At 46.8% G+C, this 24,647-nt stretch overlaps 1 protein-coding gene across 2 annotated transcripts in view; it reads left to right on the top strand.

Annotated features, from left to right (window-relative positions):
• Positions 1-24,647, top strand: part of ABHD6 (abhydrolase domain containing 6, acylglycerol lipase) — a 53,401-nt gene that overhangs the window by 1,070 nt on the left and 27,684 nt on the right. For both annotated transcript variants that reach the window (XM_079794562.1, XM_079794563.1), the window contains exon 2: positions 20,060-20,124. The gene's annotated coding sequence lies outside the window, so the exon portion shown is untranslated. The remainder of the gene's footprint in view (positions 1-20,059; positions 20,125-24,647) is intronic.

Below are 24,647 nucleotides of genomic sequence, written 5' to 3' on the forward strand. Positions count from 1 at the left end.
CTTGCCTCTCATCTGCTCAGAAATCCCTCATGGCTGACTCCACCTGGCTAAGAGCTTAAAAATAACTTCTTCTTAGTAATAACGGGCAAGAAGCAAGTACTGCGTGCCAGGCCATGTTCTAAACACCTTTAAATGATAACCTGCCTTACTCCTCCCAGCTGGCCCAAGAGGTAGGTACCAATTCTATGCCCATTTCTCAGAGGAGGAATGTGAGACTCCCCAAGATGGTCTCTTCCCAGGACATAGTGAATCTGACCTCAACGACCCCATTCTGGATCACTAGACCTATTTTTACCCAGTTGCGAATAATAAATTCTTAGGAACAATATTTTTATAATATGGGAAGTTAGAAAGAAGAGACATTAATAACCTGTGTTCCTTGCACCAGTTTATTTTTCTAAAATTAGGTTCTCAGATCAGCTAAGGGTTCTTGGTGCCCAAAGAAGACAGGGACCAGCTGGAGGCCACACAGCTAGAAAGCACCAGGGGTGGGATGCAGAATAGGTCCTGGGGTGGTTAATGGCTACGTTCTGGGTTCCCTGTGCTGCCCCAGCCCATCAGCCTAGGCCCCTGGAGACCCTGCCCCCCACCCTCCCTGCTTCCTTTGCTATAACCCAGGCAAGAGAACACACATTCTTCCTCTGCTGCCTTTGCTCAGTCTGTTCCCTCCTCTGGGAATGCTCTCCCTGGGATCTCTGGCGTCTAAATCTTACCTCCCCCTGAGGGTCTAGCTCGTCTGTCCCCTCCACGAACACTCCCCTGATTTCTCCCCTGGTCCCACCTGAAATCGGTTCCTTTCTCCCAGCTATGGGCTCTCACTACCTTCCACCACCACGATGGCATTTGGAAAGTTCTGCTGCATGTGTCTGCCTTGCCCTCGGGGGCGCAGTTGTGCTGGCAGATCAGAAGTGCTCCCCACAGCCCCTCTTCACCTGCCGGTGAAGCCTCGGGACAGAAAGTGGTCTATGGGGGACGGGGTAGTTTCTGAAGTAAAGGTAGGCTCAGGATTTCTGAACCCTGCAATGCCAAACGCTGCGGCTGGATCACAGGGAGAGTGGCTCAGCGTGGCACCTAACCTTAGAATTACATGTTTGTCGTTGTTCATAACCCAAAGGGTTCCCACCAGAAAATCGGAGACTTGGGTCCAAATCCCACCTCTGCCACTTGCTAGTGGTGTGGCCACGGGCCGGGTACCTAGCATCAGCTTTTGGCAACAGTGCCTGCTTCAGAAGGCAGTGGTTAAGATTGAGACAAAATAAAGCACAGGGCCCTGCCTGTGGTCATCACTCGATGAACACCAGCTATTGTGAAGAGGGACTACCACCTTCAATTACCTGAAAATGGTAAATCAATACTAAAATGCTCGTGCTGACTCTGCTTAGAGGTGGGCCAAGGGAGTTTGGGCCAAGACGAGGTCAGCATTTTTGTGTGTGTGTGCTCAGAAAGGCCTATGAGGCTTTCTTCAGCTCTAACCCACCCGTTGCCTTTGCAATAAGAGCTAGAATTGCCTTTCTATTTTTTAGCTTTCAAAATTGATGAGCTTTGAGTTCTGTGAGGATCCGCACACCTAGAGTGAATGCATGAATGCAGTTTGTGCAGTTGTAAGTAATTATGAAGCTTAATGATATGAGGAAACAACAGTGTGTGTTGCCGCTTCAGGCCTACATCAGGGGGCAAGAAGTCCGAATCAAAGGTTATCTGTGGATCTGGAGGGAAGGAAAGCAAGCATGAATGTTTTATCCTGGTAGGCTAGTAAGCAACTTAGTGTAGAATCAACTTCCTTGTCAAAGTATTTGGAATATGTTGGAAAACTAATTCTGCAGGTTGATTAAAAAGTTATTTTAGAATTTCTCCTAAATTGATTATTAGAATAAGTTAGAATCCCATTTGAGAATTTAATGACTGTTGAGTTTAGGTATTTTAAGACATAAGTGTTGTGAATTTCACAGTTCTGTGGAATTTAACAGGCTATTGGACTTTTCTTTATTTCTGTAACCCTATAGGGACATAAACACTTATTTTGTACTGTCCAATATAGTGGCCACTAGCTACGATGTGGCTATTTACATTAAAACTAATTCAAATTAAATAAAACTAAAAATTCTGTTTATCAGTTACACTAGCCACATGTCGAGTGCTCTGATCGCCACAGGGCCAGCTTTATTAGGCAGAGAAGATAGAGAACACTTCTATTTTCACAGAAAGTTCTGTGGGACTGGACTGTTTAGATCAAGAGGCCATGGGGAAGCTGTTTGATTATTAAATTCCGTTCTTTCCGGCAAGTCATCTGCAGGCAGGCCAAGAAATGGAGTGTGGAGAGGACGTTTCATTGTCAAGAGTGGAGATGTTAATAAATCCCCATAGCCTCCTCCTGGCTGTCTGGCTCAGCTGCGTTAACACTGCCAGATTCAAAGGATGGGGCAGAGGGTGGAATCACATGAAATGCCTGGGGGCAGTATTTCTCCATCCCTGCTGCCTGTTCCAACTGCCTAGGGAACTTTTAAAAGAGTGCTCCTGCCTGTACTTTGCCCCGGCCAGCTAATCTGAAGCTCCCGGTGGGGCCCAGGAATTCCTATTTTTAAAAAGCTCCCTGGGCGATTCTAATGTGGAGCCAAGACTGGAAAACAACTGCCTTCAAAACTGTGAATTAAAAAAAAAAAAAAAAAAAGGCCCTGAGGATTAGAAGACAGTGTTTCAAGGTAGATATAGTGAGTGGCTAAAAATGTTCCTCATCAATTTATTTCCAAGTCCAGGTTGGAATTGAATGGGCTCACTCCCTCTGAAAGGGCTTTCAACCAAGTGCAACTTTGCTCCCAGGACCATGTGGCAGCATCTGGAGACATTTTTGTTTGTCACAACTTGGGAATGGCATCCAGTGTGTAGAGTTCCTAGATGCTATTAAATATCCCACAACGAATAAGTATCTGGCCCAAAATGTCACTTGTGCCATGGTTGAGAAACCCTAATCTAGACATAACCTTTGCAAACCAGAGTTCTCTCTGACCTTGAATGCTGTTGCCTCTGCAAAGAAGATGAAGATATTTTCCTAAACCAACCAGGTCCTCGGGAACCCTCTTGATTATATTCCAGGCTTTCCGGTCCCAGAAGTCATGTCGCTGTCTGTGGTCTGATGCACTTGGGGCAGCACCAGGAAACGGCTAATTTAGGGGAACGAGGCGGCCTTCGGAAGGTGTGGGCAGAGGTCCTTACACTGCCGCAGGTTGGGCCCCTCTTCTTCTGGTTAAATAATTATCGGAAGTGATAGCTAGTTGTAAACAAAAATTAATTTTAGACTCTAATGAAGAATAAAACGCGTTTATTTGAGCAAAAAGAGCTGCGGTTTGGGAGACACAGATTCAGGTAGCAACCTAAATTGTGTTCCACAGAGATAAAGGGGAGGCCAACTTTTAGAGAGAAAGTTCCTGCCCAAGTTCCCACTTTTATGCAAATGAATTTTCCAAATTGTGCAGTTCTGTTTGGATGGGGCAGGTCTCCATCCTTTGGTAGAAGGAAGAAACCTGGATTTACCTGCTATTATTGACTCAGACAATATGTAAGTAATGTAAGTAATCAGGGCATAGTCCCGGAAGTCAAGATGTTACTTACATAGTAATGTAAGTAATCAGGGCATAGTCCCGGAAGTCAAGATGTTACTGTTAGGATCGCCAAAGGAGGAACGCATGAGGCCAAAGTGGTAAGGGATTATAAATTCACTAGAGGCACCCTCTTGGCAATCCAGGACGCCTCAGGGGATGTCGGACTGCCAGTTTCGGCCCAATCCCCGCAGGCCAGGCTGAGGGACCCCACCAGGCCTCTAGTATGCATATAAGATCTTTGGTTAATCTCTTCCTGCACTCTTCTCTCCCTCCTCCCTCTGAGATTCATCAGTCTGTTCCATGTTTCCATGCCTATGCACTGAGCGTCTGCCCCCTGGTGGTCAGTGTGTGTCATAGCTACTGGTCGAATGGTTGGACAGTTGCTTAGGCTTTTATATATATAGATTAGGTCATCTGGATACCAGATGGGCTGAGCCCCAAAATGGTGCCAGCACCCAGGGACAGGGAGTCAGAGATTTCAAAGGACTCTAGAAGGGCTTTTTCTGGGTGGAGAATTCTCTGGACAAGTCTAAAGGGGAAGCATAATGGTCTTAGCCAGTGGAATGCAGTCTAAGAGAAAGGGAATGCCATTGAAAGGGTTGTGAAGTGGTCTAAAGGTCAGTTCCCAGGGGAGGGGATATGGATTCAATTATATGATCAGACCTAATAGTTACCAGACAGCCTCCTGAGTTGGGGCGGCTGTCCCCTCCTCAACTCTTGTCAGTCTGGTGAGAGGGTTTTCAGGGGAGTGACACATAATAGCATTGTAGGAAAGCAAGCAAATTTATTAAGGAAACAGGCAGGCAAATTTATTAAAAATACATGTGGCATGTAGCACAAATGGGCACCCAGCTAGTCTGAATGCCTTGCCTGGTGGAGGTTTAGGATTTTATACTTCTCTGTCTATAGGTTTCAAGGTTCCTCTGCTGGATATCTTGGGCAACAGACTAGATTTCAAGGTTCCCCTTTTACTTTGTTGTAGCTTTCCCAGAATTCATGAGAACATCTGGTGATTTTACCTTGGAAAGTCCCAAGACCACTGACTTCTTTGTTCAGTGGGTGAGATGAAACTCGCTCTTCGTACTGTATTCTCTGATCAGGGAAAAGAGGTATTAACCATTCGCTTTCAAGTGTCCTTGGTTGAGAAAGATAAGGTCTCTGAGTTTGTAAGGCCACCATGTAGGCCTAATCTGAGCTTGTCAGGTTTAGTATGTGGGCCCTTTTTCGGCCACACGTTATTTGTACCCATGAGAGGATTTAAGCTTTCTATGTGATGAAGTTTGGAAACTGAGCTTCGGGCTAAACATTGAGAACACCAAGAGAGCAACACAGACCTGCCCACAGACTCGAGCATCTGAACAGACGCAGGCACAGTGGCATTGCAGGGTGACAGGCGTGGGGCAGGGCTGCCTAACCCTCTCTGGTAGGAAGGCAGGATGAGCACCTGGTCTCTGCCGGTCGCTGCTTTGAGCAGCCTCCATGCACCACCTCATTTTGTCCCCACGCTGAGGCTCTTAAGAAGTTTGAGTGACTTGCCAGAGTCACACAGCTGGTCAGTGGCAGAGCAGAGATTTGAACCCAGGTCATGGAACTGCTATAGGTGGCAGGAACGGCACCAGGTGTTAGACTAGTGGGGTTAGACAGACCTGGGTTCAGCAACCTCAGTACTTGAGTTCTGGCTAGGAAAGAATTCAGAGCCAAGACTCAAATGATAAGAGAACATTTGTGTATAAAGTCACAGAGGTGGAAGAAGTAATTTGTAGAAGAAATGGGCTTAGGAAACAGGCTGTAGAGGTAAAGGTAGGGCCCGTGGAGCTTGGGAGTGAGGAAGTAATGGTAATGGTAATGAGCCTGGGGAGGCTAGAGGGAGGAAGGAGAAAAGAAAGGCTTGCTCCTAGGAGGGTGAGCATGCTGGGTCCCTGAGGGTTTTAAGGGTGGAAATTTTAGGGGAAGTCCCAGAGGAAGAGCTTAATAGAATATTCAGTAGCTTTCCAAGTGTGTCCTTTCAGGGTCTAGGTCTCCACTGATTGATTGGTCTGCACTCTTGGAGGTTGGGGGGGGAAGGGGTTGTCATTATCCAATGCAGTTGGTCGTGAGTCTGCTGTGGCTGGTTTTGTTGCTTTTCTGGGCCTGGAGCTGAAATTCAACTTGAGAGGAAAGGTCAGGGGGTCCAAACCATATGACCAGTGTGCTAGGCGAGGAAAGGTCCTGGAGATGAGGTCCCACCCTACAGTTCTCCTTTGCTAGGCACCCAGGGCTCTCCGCCCTGGTGACCTTCTGTACCTGGCCCATCGTCCTTGCCCTGCTCCTGTCTGTCTAACTGCTCATCACAGAACTGCAAGACAGATAGCATAAGGACCTGGGACACTGGATAAAAAAAACCACAGAGCTGGTGCCACCCCACCACCCCTGGCCTGATCAAAGCACAGATAAGCCAACCACAAGAATGTTACCACCCCTCTAGAGCCTGCTAAAAAAAAAAAAATGCATAATTTTACTCCCTTCTAACAGCTTGCTTCTCCAGCGCTGCTTTGTCAGAATCAGCCCAGGAGTCGGTTCAGAGGACCCTCCTTTCCTCTGTGCTGCCTCCCTTGCGCTCGAGCATAAGCTCTTAATGAAATCTGTCTGGATATTTCCATGGGGTTTCCTCTTTTTTTAAAAAAAAATATATTTTATTGATTTTTTACAGAGAGGAAGGGAGAGGGATAGAGAGCTAGAAACATCGATGAGAGAGAGACATCGACCAGCTGCCTCCTGCACACCCCCCACCGGGGGATGTGCCCGCAACCAATGTACATGCCCTTGACCGGAATCGAACCTGGGACCTTCCAGTCTGCAGACCGACGCTCTATCCACTGAGCCAAACTGGTTTCGGCAGGGTTTCCTCTTGATTTCTGTCTTGGAGAACCCAAGTACACAAATACCAGTAACAGGAAAAGCATTTACAGGCAGGGGTAATGCTGTTGTTAACCTAAAAATAAAAGGCCAAAATGAGAGGCAACAAGCCTTTATTTGAGTTCCAGCTATTCAGGAAGTAATGGTTCAGGCAGAAACCCAAATAGTGTTCTAGCTGGGAGATGAAGGCAAGGGGTATGGATGAGAAACAGGGGAACAAGTACATGAATGGAAGGAATTTCTATAGCTGCAGATAAGCTAACATAGTGAGGCTGATTCTGAAGAACGTTGCTACTTTTGAGTGCTGCAGTCATACAAATGCTTGTTTGGAATACAGCGCTGCTTTAGGCCCGGCCCAAAGGTTCTTTTGCCCAGTTTTAACATTCCAGAGTTTTGAGAAATGAGACAAGCAAGGCAGTTCCTGTGGGATGGCAGCTCCGACTTTCACACTTTCCTCACTGTAGTAGCCAAGACTTGTCGGATGAGCGGGAGCTCACCAGGCAAGAGGGAGAAAAGGCAAGAGAGGGAGAGAGGAGCCTGGGTGCCGGAGCCTTGGACATGTCAGGGATTGTAGATCGTTCAGGAAACGGGGTGGAGTGGGGTGGGGTGTGATAGAAGAGGGTGACACTTGAGAGATGGGCAGGCACCAGATCCTGTGTGGCCTTCCACATCATGCCGAGGGTCACTGGGAGCCCCAGGTGGGGTGGGGGCAGAGGCAGAGAAGAGCTGTGTGACATTGGACAGCTTGCTCAATTTATTCTGGGTCCCAGCTTCCCATCTGGACTGAAGGCTCTAAAATTATACGGCTCTGATGAGGAATGTTCATTTTGTTGGCGGCCAAAAGGAACAGAGTGAAGGGATGGCCTGCAGTGGTGCTGGCCAGGCAGCCCCGTTGGCGCAGGACATTCCAGCTTATTTGGTATTTTCCACACACCAGGCACAGGGTGTGCTCAAGTGCTGTGGCAGCGGCAGAGAGGTAGTAAGACTTGCCTTGAGGAGCTTGCAGCCTGGTGGAATACAGTGTTCTCACAAGGACTACGATAAGAGGCACAAATTACAAATGCCAAGAGAGTGTTCCTACAAAATACTCTAGGGCATGGAGAGTGGTTACTCATGACTAGAGGAGGGAAGGTTAACTGGAGCGGTAACTCCCAGCTCTGCCAGAAAGGTTTGAAAAGGAGAAGATGGGGGTTGGTCGAGGGTATCTTCTAGGTAGAGAGAGTGGGGGGAAATGGAGAAAAATACCCTGTTCAGGTACAGTCGCCAGAGGATCAGATTACCTGTGTCTTGGATCTGATGCCCCAACAGTTTCCAGATTGTAGAGGGGGAATAAAAGTTATCATAACAGGAAAATATGTTTTGATGGGACTTGCCACTTACAAACTTAGGTCCCACTCCATCATCCTGCTATCATCATAATTAGCCAGTTAATATTAATAACAGGAAGAAAGCAAAGCGAGGCCAGACATTACAAGCATGGCCATCTGGGCAGCTCCACCAGGAATCTGCAGCTTCCTGCTCCCCAGGGAACCACTGGTCCATTCCCTGCAGATCGCTGGGGAAAGAGATCAGAGGGAGAGGTGGGCACATGCACAGTGAAGTCGGGGTGACATGGGGAAGGTGCTTGCCTGTCAGTCTAACCTGGGAAATGGGTCAGTGGCTAGGAGGATGAAGCCATGCAAGGGCACGGAATCTTGAAGGCTTGGTTGGTTAAGCTCGTGGTTATAATCCCCAACAGAGTTCCCTCTCTTGCCTACTCTTGTTCCCTTTTCTTGCTTTCTCAGTGACCCGCACTTGCCCCATGTGCCAGCCTGCCATGTGCCCATGGCCATGCAGGCCCCACACGCAATGGAATGCAGCTGGGAACACAAACTAAGCTAGCCAGATGCTGGACTGGATTTTAATATGGAACAGAAATTCTGGGCAGTGGCTTTAATGTTGGCCCTGCTGAAGACAAGATTGGACTTTTTCCATGGCATGACAGAGATGGGACCCTGGAGGGGAACTCCCTTAATTTTACACCATCAATAAGGTTTTCCACAAAATCCCATCCTCCCATGGGGGCCTCAGGAAATTCTTTTCTCCGCAGCACCTCAACTTCTACCAAAACATCCCTCTCTCTGTTTTCAACGCTTACGTCCAGCCTGGCTCTAGACAGGCGTCCTCAAACTACGGCCCGCGGGCCACTTGCGGGTGTTTTTGCCGTTTTGTTTTTTTACTTCAAAATAAGATATGTGCAGTGTGCATAGGAATTTGTTCATAGTTTTTTTTTAAACTATAGTCCGGCCCTCCAACGGTCTGAGGGACTGTGAACTGGCCCCCTGTTTAAAAAGTTTGAGGACCCCTGGTCTAGAAGCACTCACATCTTGGTCCTCTGACTCTCCCAAATCATAGACCATTTTGCAAATACAAGACAAACAGTAGAAAGTGAAATTGTAACTCTTGTGAGAGAAGAGGGATTTCATGAAATTAAAGCAAGGATGTTGGAGAACTGTTTGAATGACATGTCAAGGTGTTACCGGAAAGGGGACCTGGCCCTTAGCAGGTCTGTCTAGGGCTGGCCGATAGTGAGGGGGGGGCGGGGGTCCTTGACTTCATGCAGGAAAGATCTTATAACACACGTCCAGGGGATTTTTAGAGGCCGTTTAATAAAGCTGTGAAACAAGGAAGGGCTTAGGAGAGAAGAAGCAACAGCAGGGTGATTCGGTGGGGAAATGAGCCTAGGTTGGTTTGCTTTGGCTCACAAAGTCAGAGAAAAGGGGGTCTTGGGGACAGGGTCAGGGGTTGGGACAGGGTCAGGGTTTAGCCCGGGACCAGCTGCTGCTGCCCTTTGCTCCCTGTTGCCAGCCTTGTGGGGGGGTCTCTTAGAGTTTAGAAGGTGCATCCCTGTGGGGGAAGAGGAAGAGGAAGGAAAAGGTGCGGGGTGTGGTGTGCTCCTGGGAGGGAGAGCAGGTGCTGGGCCTTTGTCTTGAGGCTCTTATCGCTCTCTCATGCTGGCAGAAATCAGGGGAGGTCTCAGGGGAGGGTGTCAGCAGAATATTCATCAGGGCGTGCCTTTCAGGGTTGTGGTCTCAACTGATTGGTCCGTGCTAGGGCAGGAGGTGATTAGCATTGCAGCTGGTCCTGGCCTTGCCGACCTGGTTTTGCTGCTTTTCTGGGCCTGGAGCTGAAAGACAACTGAGGCCTAGGTGTTATCTCTTCTGTATCTGGCTGTGAATCGCTCAGTCATTTTGTTCAGCGGTTACAGGATGGGAGAGGGGCTTGTCTCCCCCAGTTGTTCATGGCAGTGGGGTTCTTGAGGTGTCGCTGGCACAAGCATTTCCGGAGGCCCCCACTGGAGGATGAGGTAAGGTAGAAAGTTTTGTTTTTGTGGAATGACACCCCTGGGTTTCCAATGTCCCACTCCCCTTAGTCCAGTCATAGAAGTGTAGCTGGGGCTTCAGTAGAGCTAAAATCAGGGCTGGTGTCCAGGGTTTCCTTTCCACGTTGGAGCCGGGTCCAGCCCAGCATCAGGCCGGCTTAGCTTCTGTTTCCCCACTGCAGTCCGTCAGTCCATGGTACGTGGAACAGAAATTCTGGGCAGTGGCCTTCATTCTGGCCCCGCTGAAGACAAGACTGGACTTTTTCCATGGCAAGACAGAGATGGGACCCTGGAGGGGAACTCCCTGAACTTGACACCATCAATAAAGTTTTCCACAAAATCCCATCCTCCCATGGGGGCCTCAGGAAATTCTTTTCTCTGCAGGGCCACATGGTTTTATGGAGGAAACACAGGCAGGAGCAAAACGAGAGCTCCACGAGCCAAGAGTGAGGAGCAACAAGAGAGAGAGCTCCTTTGTTTAGGGGATTATGCATTCCCAAGTTTTGGCCCCCTTGCATTGGCCATGCCCATTCTGGCCATTGGTTTCTGTCCCCAGGTGTGATGACAGACAAGTATCTTTCCTATGTCATGTGTCTGTCTTCCTTTTGTTGGCCTCCTTCCCCCACAGTGATCTGTAGGGAATGGGCCAGTGTTCCCTGGGAGTGTGAAATGGTAGCTTCCTGGTGAAGGTGCCCAAATGACCATGCTTATAATGTTTGACCTTTCCCCTTTGCTCCTTTCCTATTATTGAGAACTTGCTAATTACAACGATAATCACAGCTATCTGTCTCAGTTTCCTCATTCTACTTGCCAAGGAATTTGCCTACCTCCTTACTATCCTGCCTCAAAGGCAATAGTAGATGAAGGTCTGTTAATGGATGAAGAGAAGGGGAAAGAGACTTGAAAACCAAAGAATTGAAGAGCCTTTGAAAAAATCAATGAGGTATTTTTGCAAAAATGTCCTCTTTCTGATAGCACTGTGATAACCAAATAGGAAGGATGTACCTTACTATGGACAACCTACCTGAGATTTATTCTTTGTCCTCAAAATTAGCACAGGATTGCAGTTATAACCAAAATTTTGTTCAACATTTACTATTACTTTTAAAAATAGACATGTTTATGTTTTATTTATTTGGATAAAGTTCTAAACAAAACTATGTTTTAACTATGAAATTTTGCCTGTAGCTTTTTCTGATGCTAATTTTCTTGGGTTAAAGAGATCTCCTCCAGAAAGAAGATTCTCCCCCCCAAAGAAAAGGTGGGGGACAGCTCACAAAGGATCCTGAAGAAATCTTGTCCTGTTAGAAAGCTGCTGGTGGTTTATAACAGGGCTTTTCTATGTCTAACACCGGCTTTGTTCCTGCAGTTAGAAGCTACTGCAGGCCAACTTCCCCTCCTTTAGAAATGACAAAACCCTCTTTGATTCTTGCTTTTCCTTTTACTTAGGAGTGCAGATTCGGGCACAGGGAGATGTTTTTGGGTGCCAGGGTTCTATTTTCGGCCCTCTGCTGTTGTACACTCATGTAGAAGGCTATTTTAATTTCTTTCATTCACGTGGGAAATTGTCACTTATGTGATGCTCCTTCTAGTACTTTGCCTTTGAGAGGTGACCTTAGGCGATGAAGCACATGCATTTATTTGCACTAATTTATACACTAAAAGATTGTTCTGGGCTCCCCGAGAGCCTGAAGACTTTGGGGTCCTTGTGTTAGCATTCGGACCAGGGACATTGATAAAAGCAAAGGCAGATTTATCGAGGCTCTGCAGAAGACAAGAACACTGAGACAGGGTCCCCGGTTCTGTTTACCCATTGCAGGGTTTTTATTCCTTGGAAACACAGAAGTTGGTGGGGTTAACCAATCAGGGTGTAGGTTGGCTGGCTTTTTCCTTTTTAGGAACACTGGGGTCCCACCAAAGTCTGGGTACACGTCAGTAAAGCAAGGCATTGTGGGACTGTGCAAGACTTATTACATGATGCAGGAAGGGACTTTCCCAATCAGGTCATGGGTTTGTCTCTGGGGTTTGTGGCTTGCCTTTAGATCTGAAAAATAAACTTACAAGAAGTCAGGTTAGTTCCTGGACCATTGTTTCATAGCTAGCTATTGAAAACTGCCATGGTTCTTGTAAGGACAGAAAAAAAAGGCCTTTTTTTTTTTTTTTTTTTTTTTTGGCTGTGGCCTTCCACAATTTATGAGAAGCACCTGGTAATTAAACCCCAAGATTGTTAGCTTCTCTGATTCAAACAGCCCCTCTGTTCAAACTTCAAGATAAGTTACTTTCAAGGCTACATTCTTACATATACCTCCTCCCTGCTGTTTTTTTTACAACTCAGGGGTCCCCTTCCTCCCCGCCCCCCCCCCCCCCCCCCCTTCAAACAGTCCTCTTTCAAACTCTTTGTAACTTTCACTCTAAGAATGTTTTATAGGCTTGTGGAAATACTGATAAAGACACCTCCCTAGGATATCTGCCCAGACTAAAAAAACAAACAAACTTTCAAAGACAAACTCCCCCCCCCCCATGTCTGCTCAATTCCTGCCCTCAAATCCCCTTCCCTTCCTTGTCACTTAGCGACAGTAACCAAGGCTTTAAAAGGGGGGAGCAGCTTTTGTTCTTTGCCCTTGTATTGATTATCAATGCACCAGTCCTTTCCCTGTAGGGAAAGTGAAACATTAACTCTCTCTGCATCTATCCCTTCTCTCAGCGCTTTCACAGCCTGTAGTACCAGTTCCGTCAGGGCTAACTCGGTGGAGCAATTTCGGGGAACATTTTATTCTACCTGTTTCACTTGGAGGTAACGGGTCAAGTGGCTTTTGGCTCATCGTTCCTCCAGCAGGAACACGCGTGTGTTTCTATAGGGCTTTCTTCTTTTAAGTGTGATTCTAAGCAGGTGGTTGTTTCAGACCATCACCACGGCCCACATCTTGAACCCAGAGGCTGATGTTTTGAACGTGCTAGGCTAGGACAGGGCAGGGGTTGCAAGTTTCATTGACTCCCTTCTTGGCCAGGATGGTGTTTTAGAAGATCCATCACAGGGTGGTGAGCCACCTGCCTTCCAGCTGAGCCCCTGATTGATCTGCCTGCCGCGTGCATGTGTGTGTGTGTGTGTGTGTGTGTGTGTGTGTGAGAGAGAGAGAGAGAGAGAGAGAGAGAGAGAGAGAGAGAGAGAGAAGGGGGGCGTGCAGGCACATACTAAACCAGACAAGCTCAGGTGAGGCCTGCATGGTGGCCTTACAAACTCAGAGACCGAAAGTAACCACATAGGATGGTCTGAAATTAAAACTTTCTAACTATAAGCAGTTCCTGGTGAGTAGTCATGTCCTAGGGTGGTATTTTTCCCTAACAAAGGTCAGCCTTCATCTTCACTGAGCCTGTCTGCTGTCTTTTTGCATCTAAGATAACACACCTTTGGAATAACAAAGTAATTTCCGTTTTTCTGGACCCCTCCAAGCACAACCAGCACCAGAGCAGAAACCACAAATCGCCTCATTGTTGTTATCATGTCAATGGTTAACTATTGCATACTCACCTATGTAAAAAAAGTATGTCTATTAGTTTTACTTTTTATCCAATCCCAGATGTTTTCCTGCTTTGCTTTCTCCCGCCTCCCTCATCTGTCACCAAGGGATTTCATGTAATAGTAAGGCACGGAATGCCTTCCTGTTTGATTCTGATGTGTAAAATACGTGGTAAAACTGCAGATACCGGATTTTTGGACCGGAACACGCTGTGTTCCCCTGGGCAGGATGGCTTCCCCGGATTCTTTGTCCACGGGAGTTGAAGAATGAAACCACGGACGGAAGATGGTAGAGCAAAGGTGGAAATTTATTGAAGAACAAGTACAGACTCCCACGTGGGGAGGGGGAAAGGGTCCCACCGAGTCCCTTTTTCCCAGGTTTATAAAGGCTGCAGATCTTTGTGCCTTGATAGCCCCTCTGACTGGTCACCATTCCCTCCTGATTTGGTCACTATAGCAACTCCTGAGCTCAAAGGTCAAACCTCACGTGGGACATGTGAGGCCTTCCTCCCTCATTATTCTCCCATTCCCTCTGGACTCTCTTCCTCCTCCTTTATTTCATAAATATAGACCTTTAGCTACCCCTAGTTCCTTGTCTTATGGAAATGTAACGGCTGCCTCTCCCAACTTCCCTCTTATGGATATGTAACGCCTGTGGCTCCCTGCTCCCTGTCTTATGGAAATGTAACCTTTTGCAACTCTGTAGCCCTGTGTTTTTTCCATGGACCCCCTTAATTTTAAAAATTCCCTAACCCTACCTTTTTCACCCCTAAAAATTCCTATTTCACTGCCATTACCAGGAGCATTTTATCAATCCGTTGAGATTTTGTTTGCTGGCAATTGTCAGTTTGGCTCACATAAGCTCACACACGTTCTCTGCAGGTTTGAACGTTTCTCACGTTGACTTGCAGAGGATTGAGTGGCAGGGTTTTCTAGTTCTCTGATTGTTTGTCCACAGGACCTGCCTGGTAGGCTGTTTCCTTGCCCACACGACCGCCCCAGGCGGCAGAAGCAGGGGAAGGGGCTGTGAGCTTGGCTTGGCTGGCTCTTCAGCAAGAACCCCCATGGGGGACCAGTTGCTAGGGCTTTGGTACAAAGCATGCCAGAGCGAATCCTCTTATTAGCACCTCTCCCAGAACCACAGAGGAGATAGGAATTTCTGGTTTATGGACCATGTGAGGTTCCTGCGTGGAAATGTTTTCTGTGTTAGAGTGCTGGACTCTGACCTGCCACGCTGACCTCACCTTTGGACAGTTACACAGGGCAGGAGCTCCCAGTCTTTGTTATCTGAGTAGGCAGCCAGGCCATCTATCTAGCTTGTGTAGAGGGAGAGGGATTTTCAGCATTCAATTTGCATTTCTTCTCTTAACATGAGAAACAGGTTTGGTTGCTCTCTCTAATGGGCCTTGGTAGCTAGCCAGTAGAGCTTTTTGTGATAATGAAAATGTTCTACATCAAGCATGTCAAACTCATGGCCAGCGGGCCACATGTGGCCCACAACGAATATTTTTGTGGCCCAGCCAATATAACGGTATGTAAGAAATGTTTTAATAAAAATTTTGTAACTTAATTTTTACAATATCCTGTTATACATAATCCTATATAATGAAAGGCTAATATGCAAATCGGACCGAACAGGGGAATGACTGGTTGCTATGACACGCACTGACCACCAGGGGGAAGACGCTCAACGCAGGCGCTGCCCCCTGGTGGTCAGTGCACTCCCACAGGGGGAGAGCCGCTCAGCCAGAAGCTAGGCTCACAGCTGGCGAGCACAGCGGCGGTGGTGGCAGTGCTTAAGGAACCCTCGAGGGATGTCTGCCTGCCAGCTTAGGCCTGCTCGCCTAAGGGGTCCCGGGCTGCAAGAGAGTGCAGGCTTGGCTGAGGCACCCCCCACTCCTGTGCACGAATGTTGTGCGCCGGGCCTCTAGTTATCAATAACAAACTGCAACATTTGTTAATGACTGATTACTGTAATCGTGTTGCATTCATGCGCCTTACGTGCAGGTGCACTAATTCTCTCTACTAATACTAGCAGCGAATATTTTAGCAGCTGATAGCCACGTCATTAGTCTCGCACTGACTTGTTTGGTGTGCGCAAAAGGGAATACCAGTATTTTGCTTTCGGAGAACAAGAGAAGTAAGTTTATTTGCGTTATACTTATTAATTTGTGCAGTTATTCAGTGTCTGGTAAGTTAAAAAATTTTTAATTTTTATTAAAATGTTCTATTTTATGTTAACGATTACTCATTTATTTCAGTCTTTTGTATTCGACATGTCTCTATAGAAATAAACTTACATTTCTATGAAAACTGAAGCTTTTGTTTTTTTGCAGCCCACATAAACTTAAACCTTGTTTATTTGGCCCGTGTTAGCCTTTGAGTTTGACATGCTTGTTCTACGTTGTCCCTGTCCACTGTGGGAGCCACTAGCTACATGTGTCTATTGAGCATGTGCAGCTGAAGTGAGGCTGGAGAATTAAACCCGGCCACTCGTGGGAGTGTAATTCTTGCGATATCTTCAGAAAATGAATTTTCTAAGATCTGCACGGGAGGGTGGGCTGTGGAAGCAGGTTTTATTTGCGTGGAGTCAGTTTTCTTGGGTTCCAAAGCCCCCTGCCCCTCAAGCCAGTCCTGGAAGAGGTGCAGCTGGGGTCTCAGCGGAGCCAGAAGCAGGGCCAGTGTGCAGTTTCCGCTCCATGGTGCAGCCGGGCGTGCGTCAGCGTCCAAGCTAATGAAAGTCTGCTAGTTCATGTGTGCGCCATGCGGGCACAGGGGAGCGCTTTCCCCTGCAGCAGGAGTCCCAAGCACTCGCACATGTGTGTGTGTGTGTGTGTGTGTATGTGTGTGTGTATGTGCGCGCGCGCGTGCGTGAGAGAGAGAGAGAGAGGGAACTGAACTTGCGTTGTTTGCAAGTTTAAACATTTAGGTTTCCTGAGCTTGCAGTAACCATGCCCATTGTGGCCACTGACTTGACTTCAGGTGTGATTGATGGGAGAGCACCTGCCCACATCACTCAGCCCTCAATGGGCATGTGTATCTGCCTCCTGCCCGTCGCTTCCCCCATCGATCAGCAGGGAACAGCCTTGGACATGTTAAATTCAGCTTTTTGGCGAAGCTGTATAACTGGCATGCCTCTATTATCTAGCTTTCCCCTTTACTCATATCCTGTTAAACAATAACCAGGTTATTACAATGGCATCAGAAAACTGAATTTTAAATTTTATTTAATTGTAATCAATTTAAATTTAAATGCCCATATGTGGCTTAGTGGCTACGGTATTGGACAATGTAGGATAGACCATTTTATTTTAGGAGTTTATTTTTTTTATATATATTTTATTGATTTTTTTACAGAGAGGAAAGGAGAGGGATAGAGAGTTAGAAACATCAATGAGAAACATCGATCAGCTGCCTCCTGCACATCCCCTACTGGGGATGTGCCCGCAACCAAGGTACATGCCCTTGACCTGAATCAAACCTGGGACCCTTCAGTCCGCAGGCCGACGCTCTCTCCACTGAGCCAAACTGGTTAGGGCAGGAGTTTATTTTTTAATTAAATAGGGAAAGCCTTACACATGCACGTGGTAGTGATTCAAAGGGAACAAAGGGTCAGTGAAAAGTCCCTCTTATCTCTGCCCTGTGCCTCTCATTTCCCTTTCCAGTGCCAGCCATGATTACCAGTTTCTCGTGTATCTATCCAGAAACGTTTCACACATACATAAGCGTAATGTATGTACTTCTTTTTCTCTCTTGCTCAATGCAAGAGGTGTTATTCCACCCACTCTCTTCTGTTCCTTGCTTTTTTTAGTTAACAATGTACTCTGGAGGTTATTACTGATAGAGACAAATAGAACTGCCTCATTATTTTAATGGCTTACATTTAATTTTACTTGTATTTAATGGCTATTCATTATACTTCTTTACAAAGTTATACCATCATTTACTTAATAGGTTTCCTATAAGTGGACATTTGAATTATTTCCAATCTTTTGCCATAACAAATAATACTGCAAAAACATGTTTTCAGACATGTTCAGTTAGTTATAAACATAAATTCTTAGAAATGAGATTGTTAGCTCAAATGTATGGGCATATAATATTGCTGCAGATTTTGCCAAATTACCATCTATAGAGTTGTTGATAGAAATGTAAATTGGTACATTGTATGAGAGCCTCTATTTCCCCACAGCCTCAGCAATATAGTCTATTATTAAACTTTTTGTTTTTTGCCAGTGTGCTAAATAAACATTACCATTACCTTATAAGTTTAATTTGCATGTCTCTTAAAATATGTTTTTATTGATTTTTTTTCTTTTTTAGATAAAGGAAGGGAGAGGAAGAGAGAGAGATAGAAACATTGATGAGAAACATCGATCAGCTACCTCCCACACATCCCCAACTGGGGATCAAGCCCGCAACCTGAGCATGTGCCCTGACTGGGAATTGAACCAGGGACCTCTCGGTTCATGGGTCAACGCTCAACCACTGAGCCACACCAGCTGGGCACATGTCTCTTATTTTAAATGTGATTGAGCATCTTTTTATATTTTTAAGAGTCATTTGTATTACTTCCTGGTAAATTATTCAGATCATTTGCCCATTTTTCTGTTGGATTTTATTGATATTTATATTGATCTGTAGGAGCCCTTTGTACATTAAGGAAATTACTCTGTTGCCTCTGATATGTATCAACAAAAGTTAACTTCTTTGCATGTGGACATTTAAGAACACTGTTATGCCCTGGCAGGGCAGCTCAGTTGGTTGGAGCATCGTCCCATACACCAAAAGATTGCGGGTTCCATCCCAGGTCAGGGTACATACCCAGGTTTTAGTTCGATCCCCAGTTGGGGTGCGTATAGGAGGTAACCAATTGATGTTTCTCTTTCACATCTATGTTTCTCTCTCTCAACTTCCTCTCACTCTCTGAAGTCAATAAACAGATCCTGGGGTAAGGATGAATGAATGAATGAATGAATGAATAACATTGTTATGCCCTGGCTGGATAGCTCAGTTGGCTAGACTCACTGGTGGTCCGTGAGGTCCAAAAGGTTGGCGACTGCTGGGCTAGAGGATCTTCCTGATATGTCTAGTTTTGGGGCTGGATCCCTGATAGGGGGCATGCAGGAGGCAGCCTATCAAGGTTTTGCTCTCACATTGATGTTTCTCTTTCCCTCTCCCTTCCTCTCTCTATAAAAATCAATAAAAATAAAAAGAATCAACCAATGAATGCATAAGTAGAGGAAGAAATTGTTTCTCTCTGTGTGTGTAAAACAATTAATTAAAAAAAATGTTTATGATGTCAACTTATTCATCTTTTTGTTATGACCTCTGGTTGTATATTTTACTTAGAAAGACTTTGCCCATGAAGATATTTTAAAAGAGTTCTCATGTCTTCTCCCAGAACTTTTATAGGGTGTGTTTCTTTCTTTTTTCTTTTTTTTATGTTTAATTCTTTGATCCTCTTGTTGGTGGAAGGAGGAATAGCCCTAGGTGGTAGGCCAGCCTACTTGAGTTCTGGCTAAGGAAGAATTCAGAGCCAAGACTCAAACTATAAGAGAACGTTTATTTAGACAGTTTCAGAGGCGAAAGAAGCGAGTGGTAGAAGAAATGGGTCCGTAAGTTACAGAGGCAAAAGAAGGGCCCTTGGAGCTTGGGAGTGAGGGAGGTAATGGTAAGGGGGGTGAGGATAGGTTCGGGCATGGGTCCTCCATCCTAAAAGCTTTTAATGGTGGAGATCTTAGGGGAGGACCCAGGTTAGAATCCAATAGAATATTCATCAGCTTTCCGGGTGTCGTGGTCTCCACTGATGGGTCAGAGCCAGGGCAGGGGGTCATTCTTCAATGCAGCTGGTCCTGAGGTCAGCCATGGTGTCACTTGTCTGGTTTTGCTGCTTCTCTGGGCCTGGAGCTAAAGCACAACTGAGGCCTAGATGTCATGCACAGGGAGGAAAGGTCAGGGGTTCTACACCACGTCCGTACACTAGGGGAGGACAGGTCGCCCTGGGGACCAGGTCCCACCTACAAATTGTCAATTGCCAGGTGCTTGCTAGGCACTTGGGGCTTCCCACCCTGGTGACTGTCTGTGCCTGGCCCTTGTCCTTGCCCTGCGCATGTCTGTCTAACTGCCTGCACGTTCTGAAATAATCCGGGGTTTGTGCACTGGCCCTCCCTTGCCTTCCCTCCGTTCTCCTACTGCGGTGCCCTTCCCGGCTTCCCTGCTCTGTCTAGCCGTGTCGGCGCTAGTTACTCTAGTAGAAATAGTATTCCCACGTGCACGTTGTTGCCACCTCCCTCTCATTTCTTTCCGAGCACAGCTTTTAGGTAAACCCTATCCCCAGATGGAGAAGGAGAGTTTTCCTTTTTATTGGAGGGTCTCAGTTAAGTAGACTCTCCAACAGACAGCCAGCTCCTCCTCTCACTCCCATGCTTCCCTTCTCACCACAGCTCTTCTTTGACCTCCTTCTTGCCCTCCCAGGACCTGACCCGCCCTGCCCTTTGTGCAGGTTGCTTAAGGGGGGAGGAGGGGGTGGTGACTTGGACTGAGGCGACTATAAAGCCACCGGGCATTGGTACTTGGCCTGTGCCACGAGGAGAGCTCTGAGCCTCCGCAAAGCCAGCAATTTGCTGGCTGTTAACACTTAGTTCCTATTTCCTAACGCTTTGTTGCTTTCGGTTTTTGTAATTTCAGAATTTCATTTTCATCTTCTACCAGAGCCAGTAGCAGTTGGGAAAGAAGGCCGTGCTCTTTGAATAGTGAGTATGGCTTTTTTAAACTCTAGATTTTTTTTTAAGGCAGTTTCTAAGGAGCCTGGGACTCCTCTGTAAGCTCCCTGGAAACCACCCTCTGGGGGTGATTTCAGGAGGACTGGCGGGCGGGAAGGGGGTGGGTACCTGAAGGTTTTCAAAGCTCAGATATGCACCCAAAACCTCCTGCAAGCAGTTCGCAAAGACTTCGCCAGGAGGAGGGCTCTGAGTTGGAAGCGGGGCTGCAAGTCCTGGGCCTGTGGGGACCAGGCTGTTTTCCTGGGCAGCGTGACACTGGAATCAGCCACGAAGGCAGGGAGGGGTTCATGGGGCAGCCAGGACAGGAGTGTGCTCGTGAAGGGGACACGCGAGGAAAGACACGGTGGGGCTGTGCGGGCTTGCACGGCAGGTTGGTTATCTGGGATGCGGGTGGAGCTGTGGGAGCTCACGCTAGAGGTAGAGTTGGGATCCTGTGGAGTTCACCAGGGCAGGCTGATCCCTGGAGGGAACGGCGGAGGTGCCTCTGGCAGTGCCGGGCTGTGAGAGAGCACCCTGGACAGCAGTGGGAGCCGGAAGTGAGGACCTGGGCCCGCGTGGTGGCTAAGGAAGCCGTGTGGTCTGACTCACACTGGAGGGATTTGTCAACCCACCCAACACTCCTCGTGAATGCGGAACCAAAGTGGCTTAAGGAATTGGTTGAAAGAGGCTTTCAGGAATGGAGAGCCCTAAAGCTGTGCTGGTCACGTGTGGCTTTCAAGCCCATAAAATGCGATGGGTGTGGCTGAAGAACTGAACTTTGAGTTGTATTTAATTAATTTAAATAGTGACACATTAAACAGCACAAGATTTTTACACAACACTTACAGCCATTGTGCCAAAATTCAGCCATCAATATACAACCTCCGTCTCCATCTACATTAATGAGAATATATTTTACTTTAACTGGGACATAGAGGCAAAGCGCCAAAAATTAAATCAGTATAATCTTAAAGTCTTTTTTAAAAAAATTGATTTTAAAGAGAGAGGAAGGGAGAGGGATAGAGAGATAGAAACATCGATCAGCTGCCTCTTGCACACCCTGACTGTTGATCACTAGTGATAGTTTTGAGGAATAAGAATCTAGTTTCAGAAACCAGTGTTGGGTAAATGCAATAGCATTTAATAGCTGGATATTATACTCCGATTTCAGGAAGGTAGTATCTCCCTAACAGCAGCAACACGCCAGGCAAGTGAAAACCCAGAAAGAAGAAAAAGCAAAAGCTCGAGGAGGCTCCTCGGGAGAATGGGCTGGGAGACCCGCCTGTCTCTTGACCCAAACCCAAGAAAGAGGAGGCGCTGGTGGGTAGGGACCCTGAGGAGACAGCTGGCAGCGGAAGTCTTCCCAGAGGAAGAAATCATTCCCCAAAGAGGAACCAGTCAGTGACCCTGAAGAGGCAGGAAACAGGAGTGTCCCCACGAAAAAGTGGAAATGCTCTTTGAAAGAGGAGCCACTCAGCAGTGGGCCTGAAGAGGCTACTGTAGCAAGAGCAGCAGCTCCAAGAAACAGAAAAGGCTCCAAAAGTTATCCCAGGAAGAGGAGAATGTACAGTACCTGGTGGCATAGAACCACCCGCTGACCCATCCACTGCATCCCACAAAAACAAATTCACAAGAAAAGAAGGAGGAGGAGGAGGAGAAAGAGAAAAAGAAGGAGGAGGAGAAGAAGAAGGAGGAGGAGGAGAATGTCATGTTTACCTAGTAGAAAACAGTGTGGAAAGGATTTTCATATTGCAGAATCAAAGGAAGAAATTATAAGCAGCACTGGATAGTTTTAAAAAGACACCAGCAGGAATAAGGTCATAAGGTCATTGGTTACTTGCTTTTAAAGCAGTTCTAGAGGAGTGTAAAGAATGGTGATGGGGATACTGAACTTGGTGCCTTGTGCATAATTGATGCAAAATAAGCATCTGCTTGCAGCAAGTTCAGAGAGAGGGCAAAGGTGGCATGAACCATGGACACCTGCAGGATTGGATTGAAATGCAGGGCATGCCATTTACCTGCAGGATGACCTTGGGGGCACTTGTTAACTTCTTTAAGACGGGAGAAAAGCTTCCTACCTTATAATGTGGGGAGGGATGCAGTAAGAGGATGTATATATGAACTGCCTGCACTGGGCCTGGCATACAGTAGTTAATAGGTGGAGGTCATCGCTCTTGTATCTTTGAAAGTGTTTATATTCTATTTATTCTTGGAATTTTGCTTTGTACCCTAAGATTAAGGTATTGGAACTCAGGTTTCCCAGTCTTTAAAATCTGAGAACATTAAAAGACATTTGTGACATGGTAAGCCCTACCTCTCGCCCCAGACTAAACTTGGGAGCTTGAGATGCCCCGTATCCTCTACCCAGTGAACCTTTGTCCCTGTGTTCAGAGAGAAAGGCCTGGAACGCACAGCCCGGATATTAACAGGAGGAGGCCGGAAGCAGGCTCCAGCCTGGGATGTGAGCGTGTGTTCCTCTCCCAGGTGCCATGATGGCCAGCTGGTTTTCCTGACATCGGCTGGCTTTACAGAGTGCTGCAAGGCCACCAAACTCATTGTCGTTAAGGTTGAAGTGCCTCACTTCACACAGCAGATATGCAAAGTGAGTGCATTTTTCCTTTTCAATCTATTCAGGCAATGAGCATGATCAAGCAACAGATACTTGCCAGGTACTATTTTATGTTCTGGGATACAAGATTCTTGTTGGGGCAAGCCAAATCTTACTCTTTAATTGCTGGCATAATTTTGGAAAGTTTCAAAAGTCACCAGAGTAGGAAAAGACAAAAGCGGTGATTGGATGGAAATTCTCATGTAGGAGACGAGGAAACCAGGGTCCCTGGCTGGTGTGTGGAAGAGCCTGGGAGGAGAGGGCTGGCATGCATGCCCCTCCCCTGCCTGTGCTCATTCCTCACTGAATCTGCCCCAGGGTGGCCACTCACTATCACCATCACATTTTCACCAGACTCATGTGTCACCCACTTAGCATTTTCCTGTAAATTGACTCCTTCTTTTAACTTAAATTAACTTTAAAAATTAATTTGCATCCCTACCATAAGTTGAAAATATCCATAAAACTCAATGCAAGGAAACAATAGTTGTAAATGGTTAGATGCTATTGCCTGCAGGAGGCGTACCGGTTAGAGAACTGCTCATTTCTCTTGGACCCGAAGCAGGAAGGAAAAGATGGCTTTCTCAGTACGCATTACTTGGTGTTGGATGGTATTCTTCTGCTCCCGAAAGTCATCTTGCAGACATCAGCTGTATGGGCACTGCTCTGGGAAACTGCATAGTCCAACCCTTAGCTGATGTTCAGTCATTGGTGGTTCCCTGTTCACAAGGCTTTAGGTTTTCTGTCTCCAGCCTCCTTGGTACATGGAGCGTGGTGGGGCCTTGGGGCAGCGCAAGGACGCTGTGAGGAGCTGGCAGAAGGCTGGGTCTGGGCGCCGGCCGGGGTGGGGTGGAGCTGGTTCCGTCCACGCACTGTTGAAGCAGGAAACCATGGCGACTCTCCACAGAAACTGTAAAGTTCCCTTCATGGGAATATCTGCTTACCCTTGCTGGTGAGGCCGATTAGCCTTGTAAATTGTGCTCTGCGTGAACTAGGGAGCTCCTCGGGGGAGTTTTGTGATTGCTGTAAGGAAAACAGCCTTCAGCATCATTGGAAGTGGCTGTCCCTAACACAAACAGTATTGAGCCGTTTTTTGAATAAAAACTTTGCTTTTCATTCATTTGCATCTTATTTGTATTCTGTGCTTGTTCTGGGCACCGAGAAAGAACGTGTATGATCGTCACTTCCTTCACGGAGCTCCGGTTCTAGAAGGGGAAACAGGCCGATGATTTAACTTTGCTGGAAAAGTGTACATGTATATTTTTTTCATTCCTTTAAGGTCCTCTGTCCTCCCTAACTTAATTTTTAAAAATTGCTATAGACATTTTTAAACCTGTAGAACCTATAGAAAAGGTGAAGGTTACCAGGTAACCTTCACCTGGATTCACCAATGGTTAACATTTCAACATATGTGCTTTATTTCTCTCTCCTTTTCCCACCAACATACACACACACACACACAATTATTTATTTTTCTCCTCAACTTTTAAGAGTGAGTAGTAGATATCTCTATGCTTGTCCCCTTCATACATCAGCATACATTGCCTAAGAACAAGGACATTCTCCTACGTGCAAAGATAACCACAACGTCACCCTCACACTCCAGAACTGTATCACCAACACAATAACATTATCTACTACTAGAGACCTAGTACATGAAATTCATGCACGGCGAGGAGGGGGGTGTCCCTCAGCCCAGCCTGCACCCTCTTCAATCTGGGACCCCTCAAGGGATGTCTGACTGCCCTCTCACAATCCAGGACTGCTGGCTCCCAACTGCTCGCCTGCCTGCCTTCCTGATTGCCACTAACCACTTCTGCCTGCCTGCCTGATCACCCCCTAACCACTCCCCTGCCAGCCTGATTGATGCCTAACTGCTCCCCTGCCAGCCTGATTGCCCCTAACT

Source organism: Cnephaeus nilssonii, assembly GCF_951640355.1.
Source record: "Cnephaeus nilssonii genome assembly, chromosome: 17".
In the NCBI taxonomy this organism is placed as follows: Eukaryota; Metazoa; Chordata; class Mammalia; order Chiroptera; family Vespertilionidae; genus Cnephaeus; species Cnephaeus nilssonii.